This window comes from Tyto alba, unplaced genomic scaffold (genome assembly GCF_018691265.1).
Source record: "Tyto alba isolate M040663 unplaced genomic scaffold, T.alba_DEE_v4.0 Super-Scaffold_40, whole genome shotgun sequence".
Lineage (NCBI taxonomy): Eukaryota > Metazoa > Chordata > Aves > Strigiformes > Tytonidae > Tyto > Tyto alba.
In genome coordinates, this window is record NW_024881316.1 from 12,293,062 (window position 1) to 12,308,807 (window position 15,746).

The window sequence follows — 15,746 nt, forward strand, 5'->3', positions numbered from 1 at the left end:
TGTCTTTTCTGGCGAACAGTGGACTTAACCACTCCCACTTTAAGAAAGACTCAGTGCAGCTAATATTTCTTCAGTGGGGCAGAGATAATGCATGCAGAAACAGCCCTCTCACTATCTCCTCTTATTATTTGGGAATAGAAGAGAAACCACAGCAGTCTTTAAGCCTGTGCCTGCAGAAGGCTTTATTTCTATTAGTTCCATATTTGTTTATGTTAAAGAAGACATGTAGAAATATCTCATTCAAAGCCGGAAAGATAGGAGGATGCAATTGAGGAGATGTGGGTTTGCTTCTTTGCCGTATCAAACTTCCCAAGTGACCTTGGGTAATTTACTCAGCCTCTCTGTATCTAATTTTTTTTTTTCCTTCTGTAAAATGTCATAATAGCACTTCTCTGCCTCACAGGAAACAGTGACAGTACATTGAAAATGAAAATCATCTTTACATCTGCTGTGGACAGTACCTTACGGATGAATGGCTAGGTCGTGTTCATATATGAGGATAACAAAGAGCATTTGTGTACTTCAGGTCTGTCTCTAGTTTTGGCCTTGTAGTGTCCTTTGAGGCAGACCTCTTAGCAAAAACCTGCAATGCTAAAAAGACTATTCAGAAACCTCACACTAATGATATGTGAAGTGGTTCTAAGGTATGTAGGAGATGGGCAAATTTTCAGTTATGTAAATTGTCATAGCTCTGTTGGTTTAAATTAACAGGAAACTTGTGTATAGTGATTCCTGCTCTAGCCAAATGTTGCAGTTGGGCAAATCTTTAAATGGGAAGAATGGTACAATTCATCTTTTTCAGTTATTCTGTAATTAATTGAACAAGGATAAAGATAATTATCAATGTCATCTTAAGGGCTGTGACTAAGTAGAAATGTGGAAGAGCTAAATCATGCGTGTTCCTACAAGGGGAAGAAAATGGGTTGTGCATGGATGTTCATGGAGGTGTTCCTGGCAAGAGTATGTACTTTATCGTCTGGGAATTTTTTAGAACTGGTCTCTTATTTTTCCTCAAATTATTCTTATCATATAACCACACAATATTGTTTGAAACATTTGTTCCTTAAAATTTGAGTCATATTGTAAATACTTACTGGTGTGTCATTGTGAAAAGACTAGCTTTTTATCAATATAGTAAATGCTCTATATGCATTATATCTATAATTCTATATCTGTATTTTACAAAAATGCCACAGAAAATATATTAAAGTGTGTATTCAAACACTTTTTACTACATTTGGAAAATTGAGGGAGTTGGGCCTTTTTTTTTTCCCTCTACAACTTCAGCAAGACCAAAGGAAGTGACTCTAAGGTAAGCTCTGAAATTCAAAGACTTAATACAACAAGCGGCAACAATCCAACTAGTTCACAATTCTTACATGGTTCACTTTAACCAACTGCTGTTGAACCTGTCTGTTATTTGTGTGCAACAGTCACAACAGATGTTGGGTACAAGGCGATGCTGAGGCTTCCAGCAGAACTGTGAGGTTTTTGTGTGAGAAAAAGGGACCGAGCAGCTTGCCGGCTTCATTAGCCAGTGACGGAGCTTTGCTGGTTCCTCGTAGCTCAGGTCATGCCAGCTGCCAGGACCAGTTCAGCTGCCCCAGAGCAGCCAGATCTGGGAAGCTGGCATTTCCATGTGACCAGGTGCTTGAGCAGGAGCTTGGTACCCTGTGTTTGTGCTCTTTGGCCATTCCCTCTCTGTTCTGCTTATTCTAAATGCAAAAATCTATTGATTCTTAAGGCACAATTTACAACCTATAAGCAGCTGGACATACTGTTACTCAGCAATGAGCAACATTTCTACCCCTAGAAATACTGCTATGCGTGGTGGCCTTACTTGCTATTGTACTGTAATAAATGATTCCATGTGATGTAGGGCACAGGGCCTGAAAATCTGATTACTTTAGAGACTAGGGTTTCGTAGTCACTTAACACCAGCATTGTTGCAAATGACCAGAATTAGGGCAAGAGAAGTAGGCATGAAATCCTTGATCATAAATATCAGGCCTCGAGAGAGAATGAGAGCTTCTGTTTTTAATAAGAGAAGAAGCCTTTTCTGGAATAGCACAGTCGGACTCTGAAAGGGCTCATTTCTGCTTCAGCAGAAGACAACAGGAGAAACTTTAAAATCATGGACAGTGTTGGCATTAAGTCTGCACCATGAGCAGTTAAACAGGAGGAATTTAAATCATCATCAGAAGTAGCTCACAGGTTCTGTGGAAATGTTTTTTCTGTAAAGATAACTAGTTAGTCTGTATAGTAGTGTGTTTAAAAAGGCTGAAGAGTAGCTACTCTCAGAGGTTTATGTGCCAGCTTCACTGAAGAAATTACTATTTGGTTGCACTTTTCTGAATATGCTGTCAAACTCGCATGGTATTAATGTTTAAGTTTACTTCGAAGTCCAAGTTTTAATAACTGCAATTTATCATAATGAGGTAATGGTTAGTCTGTGGGCTGACTGTACTTCAGCTGACAAAATACATTGGCTTCTCAGCTGAACTCTTCATTAATGTGATCTTCAGATTCAATATTCTGCCTTGTGTTTAACACAAAGTTGTTGATATGTCAATTTAATATATGCAAAACTGCAGGAAAAATCATGTTTTGCCTTATGTTTTACCACATTCTTCAGTTACCCTGTTAATTCAAAACACCGACATGCCAAGATGACGCGCTTTTAAGAGGTGATGACTTGCTTCATTAGGAAATTAAATTTCTAGAGAATTCAGCTTGCTTTAAATGCTTTTTGTCAATGCTGTTATGTACAGGCTCTGAAAAGGTGTTACCCAAAAAAGCAGAAGTCCTATGTAGTCATCACTTATTCTTGCAAAGCAGTGTTGAATTGGCCATAAAACTATCTCAGATAGTTTGGTGCCCAGAGACCAGACAGAGCGGTCCCAGCAAATGAGAATCTGTATCTTCTGGATATACTTGGATAAAGGTACGGGCCTGAATTAGTGATAGTTTTATCTATTGTTTCAGATGAAGAAGATCCAAATCTAATAGAAAAGGCTAAAACTAAAGCTTTGTACAGGAATTTTCTAGGTCTTTCCTTGTCAACCTGCTACATGCTGGCTGAAAGCCTGTTTTCTTTAAATATTGTCACTGTTCCAGTTGCTCCACTCCTTCAGGCTCTCTGCTTGGGAAAGCACCGGACAGGTTTGCAGGGGAAGAGGTCAGTACTCGCTCCACTGTTAGTTATTACCCTAAAGTATACTTCTACAGCAAAGACTCATTACCCACAGTGAAGTAATCCTAAATGTCAGCCATGATGTTGTTCTCAATTTTACAATTTGAAGTCTGGAAACTTTTTTAAGACGCATCGATAAATCAGAAGATAGTGGTGGTATCAGGAAAAGACAAATACTGTGGGCAGAGAAACGCTCACCCGAAATTTATTCACCTGTCACCTTCTGTTTATGACCCTTAAATAGTTAATATCTCACATCTTCACCAGAAAGAACATTAAACCTCCAATAACTGGATACATTTCCAAATTTTTCCTTTGTGGCCTGCTGAACATTTGAGGTAATGCCCAGGTGTCAGGACAAGCACTTGGGCTCCAATTCTGCGGCGTGGAATGGCTGGAGCAGTGGAGATAGCACAGATGGACCCTGCAGTGCCACCATACACTTTTGATATGTCACAGGTACTGTGATGGCACCCACAATGTATAGCTCTACCCAAACATATCTCAGTTCACCTCTCACATGAGTCTAGCCTAAAATGAGAACTGATGTCAAAGGCTAGTCAAGAAGGATTAAAGCACGATGTGAAAATACTTGTGCTACTGGAAAGCTGGGCTGTTGCAGTGAACATTAAGTGTAGCCCCATCAGTGACTTAACCTCTGCAGCCATTTTGACTATGCTGTGCCCTTATGTTCGTTTGCACACCACTGCGTTTTATTTGCATGCTGTAATACTGAGCCAAGAGTAAATTTAGAGCATATTGGAGGAAACCTGGACTTCACTATGGCCAGTGGTAACATTGCCACTGACTTGAGCTTTATGGATACCACATTTTCAGGCCCTGTGCTGTCCTTCTTTCTGCTGCTGAGTGCTTTACCCACACAGCAGCTGTCGTCATGCTGTTTTCAGGGACGTTCTTCTGGCCCTTTGTGGTGTTTTTCAGGTGGATAACTGGCTGTTTGCATTTCACACACTCGTATTTTGTTTTTAAACTTGTGCTTCTGCAGGTTTTGAGCCACAGTCTATTGCACACTGAAAGATAAGACAAGTCTGGAACTTGGCACTCCCTCCCCCAGAAGCCTTGCCGATGGATGGTGTATTCCCTTCCACTGCAGATAATTGACTATATATTTCCCACAATGTTTTTATTGTATTTTACAGAGAAAAGTAATAAAAATAGAGGCTGTATCGCAATCAAAGCAGTGTTTCCATTCCTCAGGCAATATTTTTCACTAACCCAAAGGAAAACACCTCCCCACCCTTTCCTGGTTACTATACTCAGTATATGGTTCTCAGTAAGAAGAAAACCAGATGCCATATTTAAATGTAGGATGGCAGAAACCCGAAAACCAGAAAAATGGGTCACAATTCAGGGAAATGTTCCCGGATAGTCTTTGTATTCTTTGAAGTACAATATGGACACTAATGTTTCCAGAGGCATCCTCAAAGACACTTTGATATCTCACCAAGTAGATCACTGTTTGTGTATGATAAATGCCTTCTTGACACAGTGTGCACTACAGCTTACCTGCCCCATACTCAGGCTGGGCATTGTCAGTGCCACAGAAAGACGTGTGAACAAATGCCATTTATGTCATTCTAGTAATCCTACGCAGAAGTGTAGCTTCACAAGTGTTTAACAGACCCCAGAGCTATGTTAAGAGACCAGTTCTCAGGGAGAACTAGTTACGTGCCAAGCCCATGTTATCCAGTCATCCTTGTGGTGGTAATTAAATACCATCTTACAATGAATATAAAAGCAATTAGTCTAAGCAGGCATTTATTTCACTTTGTTATAACTGAAAAGCACATATTAATTTCCTGAACATTTTGGGAGGGAAAGGGAACCGAATGTCTGGGGGCTGTAGTATTGAATGTTTCATCCCCATAGGATTTTTTTTTTGTGTGTGGAAATTGAGGAGCCTCGGAAAACAAAATTTAAACAAGAGAAGGCAAATGAAGTCTGGTGTATGAGCAAGGAACCTTTAGACATCAAAATATACCATCACAAATGTCTAAAAGTGGTCTATCTGGTGCCATGTCTTTGTATTCATCAGAGGACAGAACTGTTGCATTAAGGAGTGATCTGCAATACCTTTAACTTATGAAATGTTAGGTAGAACGAAGGCCTTTGTTAAGTTAAAGGCTGAACTACTTAAAATAAGCTAAGGTTGAACGTCTGACATTTTAAGTCTTTAACATTCTGGGGTTTTTTTTTGGTTTTTTTTTTTTTTTTGTTTTTGTTTTTGTTTTTTTTTTTTTTGTTTTTTGTTTTTTTTGTTTTTAAAAAAAGATACTGTTAGTAAAGATGAGATGATGCTTAAAAATTTCCAGCCAGATGTGTCTCCAAACTTTCCCAGAGATGAAGGATATTCAAATGTAGTTTGGATTCAACCCATTATATAGATAAGTTTGTTTTATAGCTGGCCACAGCTGTGAAGTTTGGATTCAGATCTGTAACTCCCCTAAACTTTGAAGACTGTAGTCAAACCTGTGGTTTTGGATTTGACTTTCCAGTTGCTTGTTGCATCAGACTATCATTCACATCTGTTACACCGACGGCTCCGTGCAAAACTCTGATACCAGCTTCAGACTCTGCAAAGCTGAACCTCAGAAAGGCCACTTCTCAAGCACACTGTAACATATGAGCAGCGACAGCAGCATATTGCAGGTCTGTAGGTTAACAACTCTCTACATGCCATCTAATGGCCACTGGTGACCCACCACAGAGCACTGGCTGGCGGGTCACAGGTTGCGGGCTCCTGCCCTGCCAAGTGTGCTTTACATACTTCCTTCATATTATGTTTCTGTGTAAGTGAATGCTGCAGCTTCCCACAGGCATATTACATGATCCTGTGTGGAAGGAGAGAGGGTTGGCGTACTTGCAAATGGGATAGAAGCTGGTCCTTGAGGTACTCTCTGAGGGCTTATCTATACAGCGTAGTTGCTGAGAAATAAACTAGGACATGAATTTACAACACCTCAGCTCCACAGGTGGGCACTCTTAACATGCAGTAAGCAAGGGGAAGGTACTCCATGTGGAAAATAAGAGAGAAAATACTCCAGGCAAGCACTGTTCCCAAGAGGCTACAGTGCTGTGAGGCTGAGGTCCTGCAGTTTCCCCCTCTTGTTTGCTCTACAGGCAGACCTTAAGACTTCAGCCACACTGTAAAAAATAACAACCCACAAATGTCTATCTGGGAGGGTGTCACTGGTTGTCACCGTGGCATAGACGGCCTCACCAACTGCAGTGACGGAGCCACCCATGGTAAATGCTGGACAACTCTTCTGACCTGTTAATAGTTGGCAGACTATTTGATGACAGTTGCAAGAATCTGATGCACAGCAGTATCCTTTACAGCAGTTTAATCTTTGTCATCAAATCCCCCAGCAGCCATGATTAATAGCTGCACTTGAGCTTGTTTTGAAAGTTGTATATTTGGCAGCTATGAACTTTGATCTATGGTTTTGCTTTAAAGAATCATTATGACACAAACTTTTCCTGTAATCCTTCCATCTAATTAAACCACACAAAAATACTATGTGGGGAAATATGATGCTATTGATATAAGCTGTGTGTTTATTACAATATTTTAGGCACTTTATTAAAGTGGATAGTTGTTCCCAGCAAGAGAGTAGATAAACTCCCCCAAAACAATAACATCACCCAGAAAGAATATGTAAGAGAGTTTCCCAAGGCCAAATTCAATTAGAAACTTTCTTTGTTGATTAATACTGTGCCCTTGAAGCTGTTAAGGGCTCAGATGTTTTAACCTGAGCTAAAATTACTAGCATTTAATGAATAGTGTACTAATGTGTACTTTTCCACAAGAATTTTGCATTTTTCCAGATAGTCAAAGGACTTGAATGTCTAACATGATAGTACCTGTCTTCCTGTAGTAGGTTGTTCAGTATTTGGGTGCAATTTAATGGGGAAGCTTTCAAAGATCCAAGAAATTTTATTTTCATATGAATATTTTAAACCATGAAACTTCCATCTTTTTGTAGCTGAATCAACTGTAAACGAAACACTTCTTGCTGATCTCTATCCTGCTGTACACTGTGTAGTGAAGTTCCCACCAGGTAGATTAAGATCATGTTTTCAAGACTAGAATATGAACTGTGGATCAGAGTCTGAACAGTGTTTTTTCTAGGGCTGAGGTACAGGGCTGCATAGTCTCTACTGAGTTGACTTGCTGGTGTATTGCATCTTCATGACCCCAGCATTTATGCAGAAGAGGGTTCCTTTCTCTAGAGCAGACTACTCAGGTTATGAGCAGTAGTTTTATGTAGCTACCTGGAATCTCTGGTGTTTCTCCTAATTGGCCCAAAGTGTGATCTGGGTGACACAAAACGAAAAGATAACAGAGGTGTAAATCACCGTCTTGAGGTTTGTGCTGCTGCCAGGTCCACCAGTGTTTATATTTGCCAATCACCATCTTTTTCATATTTTCTGGGTAGACTTTCAGTCAGCAGGCTTTTTCCTAAAACATGACTCCTGTCAGTACTGGTTAAGTCCAGTGACCATGGTTTCTGAGTCAGTTGGAAAACAGACAAAGTACCAAGTATAATAATTTTCCCAAATTGTCTCACAAATTTCCAGAGACTTCATATAAATGTAGAACAGCTGAAGCAACATGAGTGATCCCTTAGAGAATTCACAGCTGAGCGCCCTCAAGCAGAGGGAATAGCAGCCCATCACCACTCCCTGGACTTGATCAGAAAGGACCGAAACAGAACTGCTCTAATGCAATTCCATCTCCTCATGCCAGGTTCTCCAGTCTTGGTATTAATCCCTTGTGACAAGCTGTGTCCAAGGCTACCACAAGACTGAGCAGAATTAGCAGGGACATTTGTCATGTGTCCGTTGTCATGAGGGAGGCTGGATCAGTGGCCAGAAACAGCCTTGACCTAATGTGCTCCTGAATAGCTGGACGCAAGTTACTTGAGCTGTCATCCTCTCTTTAGTGGCTCTTCTCTGAAAAGCAAAACTTGCTCAGATATCCTGGAATCCATCCTACATCTGCACAACCAGGGCTTTGAGTGACAGGCGCTGGCTGGGCAGAGTGAAGGTGTCACATTATTCTCAACCAGCCACAAAATCTTGTGGGTAGATATAGGGTCAAAATGTATTTCATATACAACTGGAATAAAGTTTTGTATAAAGATGTTATAAAACCTCATAAGGACTTTTAACTAGATCAAGGGCCGCCTCTTGTTCTTATTGAACTCAATGGGAATTTTGCTACTGACTTCAAAGGAAGTTGAAAGGAGCCATGAGGGGTTGATTTCCACTACTACATGTGTGCTTCTGCACACCAAATTTGCATCTGGAAGAACTGTGTTTTAGTTGTTTTTTGTTGCAGTAGTTGTTGGGGTTTTTGCTACTTTAGAGTTTGTATAAGCACAAGATCTGTTACATGCAAATTTTATACAGGCATGAGCAAATAGGCTTTTTTTGTTGTGCAAAACTATCCATATAATACATGTGAGTGAAAAAAGGATGCACTCAACTACCTCATCTGTGTGGTATCATTATCCTGGGAGATCAAAATCTCTCCTAAGCAGATAATGACTGGTGAAGTAGGTTCTGTACTTATCACTGTCAGCTTCATAGAAACAAATCAAATATAAATTAATCCTCTGCAGGTCTTTTCCAGGGCTGCAAAATGGAAAACTTCAGCTTCTGTTCTATAAGCAGGCATAGAGCACCCTTAAGACCAGATTCAAGAATCCAAACAGTTGTCAAAATGGTTTGGAACTCACTTTAACTTAAACCACTTCTGAGTGAATGCTTTTCCATTTGTTTTCTGCAGCAATTTGCAGAGGAAGAGATGTATCAGCTATTCCCAAATACATGTTAGGCAAGAGAGCTTCCTACACAGGAGTGTAAGTTCTTTGATGGTTCCAAAACAGGCATGAAGTTGTTAGAATGGAGACACAATTTAAAAGGTCCCATTCAGTATGATTCAGTATGAATAGGGGAGTGACTTTGCAAATACCTGGCAGTTCTGTACAAACCTTGTGTGCAGTAGAGACTCCTGGGGGCCTCAGCAGAATCAGATTGAACTAATTTCTGTCAGTAATAATATACTCTGTCTACTTTACAGTTGATTGAGATGTTGCTGCTGGTAACTTTTGTTTAGAGATGATTTTATAAGCTGTAGACCTTCATGTTAGGAAACACTCCTGCATTGCCTGCTTTGATAATTACCATCCCATTCTTGATAGTTACACATTCTCTATGAATCTAAATAATGCCACTATTTCGTAGATTTTTATGTACTTCCAATATTAGAAAGCATTATCATAGACTTCCTCAGTGATCCTGTAGCCAAGCCATATGTATTTAATTCCTTCAACCTTCCCCTGTGAGAAGAGACCAGAAGAAAAGTTGAGACAGCATCTGCATCTCTGAGTAAGGATGTAATAGAAAGCAGAGTGGTTGGGCCCTCTCAGAAGAAAACTGCTCTGCTTGCTCCTCCCCTCCAGCATGACTTTATCTGGATTGCTCAAACCACGGGCATGGAATAGAAGATTGCTCAAGCTTCAGGGAAGATGACTTCTGCTAAATTGGAGAGAGTTCAGGGACCAATATGATGCAAGTAGGAGGAGACTGACTGTGTGGAGATGGAGAGTAGTAAGTAGTGAGGCTTGGTGAAAGCCTACACAACCTTGGGGTAAAGAGTTTGGGTAGTCCCATAAAGCATCAGCACCTGGTTGCTGATGAGAACAAATCCAGTTTTCTGAGCTGACTGACGTTTCTTTCCTCTTCATGAAAAATACGTACTTAAGATCTCACACTCTGAAGCTAACCCAGTCAACTTTTCAGAATAGGTTTAATATATTTCATTGTATTTGAGGTCAAAGGGCTTTGCTGCAGCTGCAGCTCAGCCAAATAATCTGGACCTGTTGCGGGAGTTACTAGTCAGAGCTCTGATTTGTGTCAGGTGTAGGTTCAAACCAGATGTGACAGGGATACTTTCTGGTGTTGAAAGCTAGGGAAGGTGTCCCACACTTCCTGGGAGCTTAGCCTTGGGCAATATGTACTGAAGAAAATAGATTTAAAAGGCAGACAATAAAAAAGTGACATTGGAAACTGACTTATAATTCATCTAATAAACAGAAACATCCTATACTATGGTTGTGGTTGTGCTTAGTGTTGATTTTTTTATGCTTTCTGTAAGGCTTGCTTTATGTCCAGGATTAGCTTTTCAACATCCAGGAGTGATAAGGGCTTTTGAAGGGATGTAGGTAGCTAGCTAGCCATAAGATAAAGGCACAGAGCAGCTACTAGATTTATTTTCATTAAAGCAAACATAGATACCAAACCCGAGAAAGGCAGCATCCTGGAGACAGGCACTGACACAGAAGCCCGACTTGGAGATCCACATCTTTAAAAAGGCAGAGTTTGGACTAAGAAGCCTTTGTGGTCAAGATGGAAAGAATAGACTGAAGGGATATCTGAACATATAAATCATAGATACATGCAAATTGGAGTTCATGGTATCACAACTGGACTAGGCTTGCCTGTCAACTCTAGTAGCTCTCAGTGCAGAGTGAACAGGTAAGGACATAGCACAGATCCTCATCACCCATTTTGGCCTGGTAGGCAGATGATTCAACCAGTGTTTCACACCATTTTGTCATAGGGATTTATGCTCATAGGAAGTGGTGGGACCTCACAGATCCTCGCTTTGCATCGACAACAGTGTTTCAGTGCAAAATAATCAGTGACTGAGAATACTCTGATGGACAGTTTAATTGCAACAATTAACAGGAATTTTCTCACATTGATATCTTAGAATGGTTTTTTTAAGCTATTCAGGCCACTTGCTGTTCACTGAGTCCAGTACTGCACCCCGTTTCCCCAGACGTCAACAAGAAGAAGGAAGTGTATGAAATACCTATATGTTACTGCCTGCTCCTTAGAAACCCAGAATACACTCTGCATATGTAAAAGCACAGCACAGCTCTCTTCAATAAGCAAAACGACAACACATGTATTTAAATATCAGAGCCTGAATGGAGTCTGCTTCTTTTCCCACACCTCTGTAAAATCAAAGTTTGAAACCCTGTAGGAGCTCTTTTAAAATATCCTGGCTTCCTTGCTGCAGACCATATGTTGTTTCAAAAACCAGGACTGCAAACTCGAATAATTGCATGACTTGCATTCTATCACTGTAGACTGTGCTCCACTGGCTTCAACTGGCACGGTTTGGTAGCTGTTACAGATGCCACAATTCATTGCTTTGAAGTCTGCACATTAAAAAAAAAAAAAGAAGAGGGGGGTGGGGGGGGAGAAGAGGAAAAAAAAAAGCTTTCAAAAGATTTGCCTGACTTTCTGTTATGAATAAGTCGACATTTCGCAACATCTGTCATAGTCCCTGCCACTTCAGCTCCTTCCTTCCTCTGCTCAGGCTTATGTGTTTTATGTTAATGCTGGAGCAGCTGTAGACTCACGCTCCGAGTGAGGTGCAGCAGAGTTGTAAGGGCAGGTAATGGCTTCCTCTGAGGATCAGGACACAAGGTGTTGCCTTGCTCATGTTGACACGGGGTAGGGAGCAGAGAGACCATGGATATTGCTGCAGTGTCTGCCTAGGAGCAAATTGTCATTACAATGGTCTTCAATAGCTTAGCCTTGGAGAAGAGGCTCACATCACCCCTGAGGAACCTACAGGTACACCAAACCACCTCCCAGCACTACTCAGGCATTTATCCCTTCTCTACTGCTCTGAAGAAGGTGTTATGGACAGTTATAACTTGGGTCACTAGAGTGCAGCTAACCTTCTCCTTTTCTTGCTGTTTGGAGGCTCAGGACAGTGAATCCATGGTCTGCTCAGATCCTCATCGTGACTAGTTCAAGTGTTACCATCAGAGGAAATAAGCCTTCCCTGTGCTCTTTCTTTGGTTATCCATTTTCATATTCCTAGATGCAGTCTGTACAACCTCATTCAGCGGTTAAATGATAGGACTCAGAGAAAAAAGTGTGTCGCAGGTGGGTTTGCTACCAGCTTGTTTTAATCGTTTTTTGAAAATAAATATTGCCAACATGAGAAAGCAGTGCTATCAGGGATAAGATTAAGCTTTGACTATAAAAGTACTTGAACACTAAGAAAAAGCACCTTCACTTGGCAACTTCGGCTGGCTCCCTGGAGGATTTGCAGTGCGATATCATTTTGCGTGCAGTACAATTTCCCCATTAAAAAAGTGACACCAACCCCTCCTTGGCATGTTACTAGCAGGGTTCCTCGCATAGTGCTCATGCCCGGGGAGGTGCCCTGGCTGTCTGCAGGGCCCTGGCTACGCCAAACGTCAGCTCTTCATTCAGGCTCCCCGTGGAATAATTTCACCCGGCTTGTTTTCAGGTTTGAGTTTGAGGGCTGGAATTCATCACCTCAGAGGCTGCTTCCCCTGATTCAGTGGTGGGTTCGATCACAAGCATCTGTAATCCCTGTAATCCATTTCACCCTGCTCGCCTTTTGCATGGAGGATGGGAAGAGAAACGGCCTGACTCCATAAAAGCACGTAACACTGCCTGTGACCCTGCTTAAAAGCTAGAGGAAGGTGTCCTTGAAGCTATTAAGAGGAACTATGTGACAGCTCTTCACACTATTATTTTAAGTACCAGCTTCAGTTCCTTATTCATTTCCAGTATATTTTTGTTTCGTTTTGGTTTTATTTGGTAATAATATCCTGAGCACGGCACTCATCTGGTTTAGCTGAGGTGGTGCTACTGAGGTGGGGGTTTTTCCCCCCCTTCTATACTGTTGGTCTGTTTTATAGAACATGGGAAAAGGGTCAGGGCAAACATAATTAAAATGCCAGCACATGAGCAGATTTTGTCCACATGTTCTTAAGATCTTGTTGTTCTCGGGTTTGCTGTTTCTATGCACCAGGTGTTAAGACCAAGGTATGTTAAAGGGGTTTCATATTAAAAAAAGTATATTTGATGTGGTATATTATTAGCTGGCAGTGGTGCTGTCTTATCCTAGCAAGGTAAAATGGAAAGTTTTTGCATAGCGCTGCACTTTGCAATCTTTTACAATGTGAAGCATCTAGATTCTTGGGAAAGTGAATGCATTTCAGCAGATACTGCTTTGTCTCTCCCCTGTCAGCCATGATCTGGGAGGGTTTCTAAATCTTTGCCACTTGAAATCCCATTGAACTGAAACTTGCCCAAAAAACTGTCAGCCTTGTTGCTTTTTTTTCTATAACATGCTGTTCATTACTTCCATATACCTTCTCTCACAAATAAAAAGTGGCAAAAAAAAAAAAAAAAGGAAACAAAGGACTTTAAAAAAAAACTACTAAAAGACAGATTTCTAACTGGTGGTGATTTGCAGTCTTTGCAAACAATTAGGCTTCAGTGAACACAGAGATTTTTTTTATTTTGATGATTAACATTGTTAAAGAAAAATATTTTGAAGCCTTGAGATATTGATGTTTGAAAAAATTAATTAGAAACATGCTGCGTTTTTCATACGGATGTGATTGTCTATCATGATGCTTGCGTAAGTTCAGATTTAAAGTTCAAAAACATTTATCCAGACCCCACGTTTAACTAAGACTCAATGTAAAAGGCAAGCATAAATGGAAAAGTAGTTTGAGATAGAAAGGAACATTTTTCTCATGTAAAATTCTTGAGCAGAAACCACCTTTGCTCCTGCTCCTGCCCTTTTTAGTTAACAAGATGCCTAAACTGGAGATCAAAGTGACACACAAAAGTGATTCTCTGAACAACCAAGGTTAAGGCTCAGCTGCATCACTGTCGTTGTCTTTCCTGCACCTTCTAGGATACCCCTAGGGGCAGAATTTGGGGAGCAGGAGGAAACCAGGAATGAGGATAGAACAATGTAAAAATAGAGTGAAATGTGAATATATCATGCATGCATGAATATACTATGCCTGGGTCGTGTAATTTTGTATGATGGAAGCTCTACCAAGAAGGCAGCCTGGGAACCATGAGCTGAGCAACCACTGTTTATCAGAGTGGAATCTGTACACATACACAGGCTTTATACACATTCTTCATAGATATCTAAAACACATGAACTGGTTGTCTAGTTACTACTTTATTGCCTATGGCAGAAAATTGGAATTTCTAGGTTTCCCTTCCTCTTTTTTCCCCAAAGAAGGCATGTAAATCAGATCAGATAAATTACTTTCTGTGAGCACCTCTAAGTCTCCCAGAATTACAAAGGGCACCTATGGACCCCAGCTCAGATGTTGCAAGATGTCTGTAACTGGGTGGGATGAATCTTATCTGTAATAACTGTGCTAACGATTCTGACTTCCCTTGGATCTTCTTGCATTTGCACAGGCATCACTGTAACTGCCTGTCATTTATCCAAGATTTGCTTCTTCCAGCCCCGTGGTTTCTTTGGAAAAGGAAGTGCTTTTCTATCAATGCTTTGCAACGTGCTATCCATTAGGCAGGGTGACATTTATACCTGTGCCTGGAGCAGCACCCTCTAAACTTGGCTGGACGGAACATGAGCCCTTTCTGTTTCTTTTCCTGAAGCGACACTTGGGAATGTTTTGCTCTTGGCACTGGAATTACACAACTGTCCGTTCAGAAATCTAAAACTTTAGTTTTTTGAACATCAGCTAAGGGCTAATTCTTCCAGCACTGTAAAATAATATTGGCAACACAACTTGGCTGTCTCTGTTCTTAAAATAAGCCTTGACTCCTATTGGTACTCCATGCCTTTTTACAGACCTGAGAACAGAGGAAATCCATAATTTCAATTAATTAAAATCCCTTTCCTTTCTCAAAGACCTCAAAGAGCCTTAGTATAACTAAGAATTAGGTGTGGGCCAGTCTCTCCCTCTCTTGTTTTGTTGTTTTCTTTTGTTTTGTTTTTTAACAAAAAATTGACCTATGCCCCCCTCCATATTGACACAAAGTTGTATTGTTTGCAATATCGTGGTAGCTAACATAAAGTGTATAGTTGTTATTTCACTTGGTGTAACTCATTAGCAGTAATCCAGGATGGTATATTTACTTATCTATGCTGAAATAAAAACACTGCAGAAGTTGTGACTGTTATAGTGAAGTCTGAAGTTAAACTTCCTGGTACAGCTCCCACTTTTATATCTAATTTTAAAGTTCTTAACCTCATACCAACTTTGCTTGGCTGGAATACTGTATTTGCACTCATTTGAGAAAAGCATTTGTGGTTTTATCAGTCATGAATAATGTAGTCATTTCTATTTCATACCAATACCCACACAATCTTGCCTTCATATTATATATATTATGTTTACATTTATAACTTATTATTTAATATGAGTACATATACATATTCACACATCCATATACAAACACATAAACTGATAAGGAAAAATATTTCAGCATTAGGCTTTCAAAGAATTATGAAGTTAGAACAGAGTGAAAGGTTCACAATGAAACTTAAAACTGTAGTGGCTATAAGATTTCATTACTAACACAAAACTTGGTCCAATAATTTTCTCAGGCCACGGTCAACTTATTTTTAGCAGGAGGGATGGTCTTGTAGTTAAAATACAAGTGAGGATAAGGTTTGATTTTC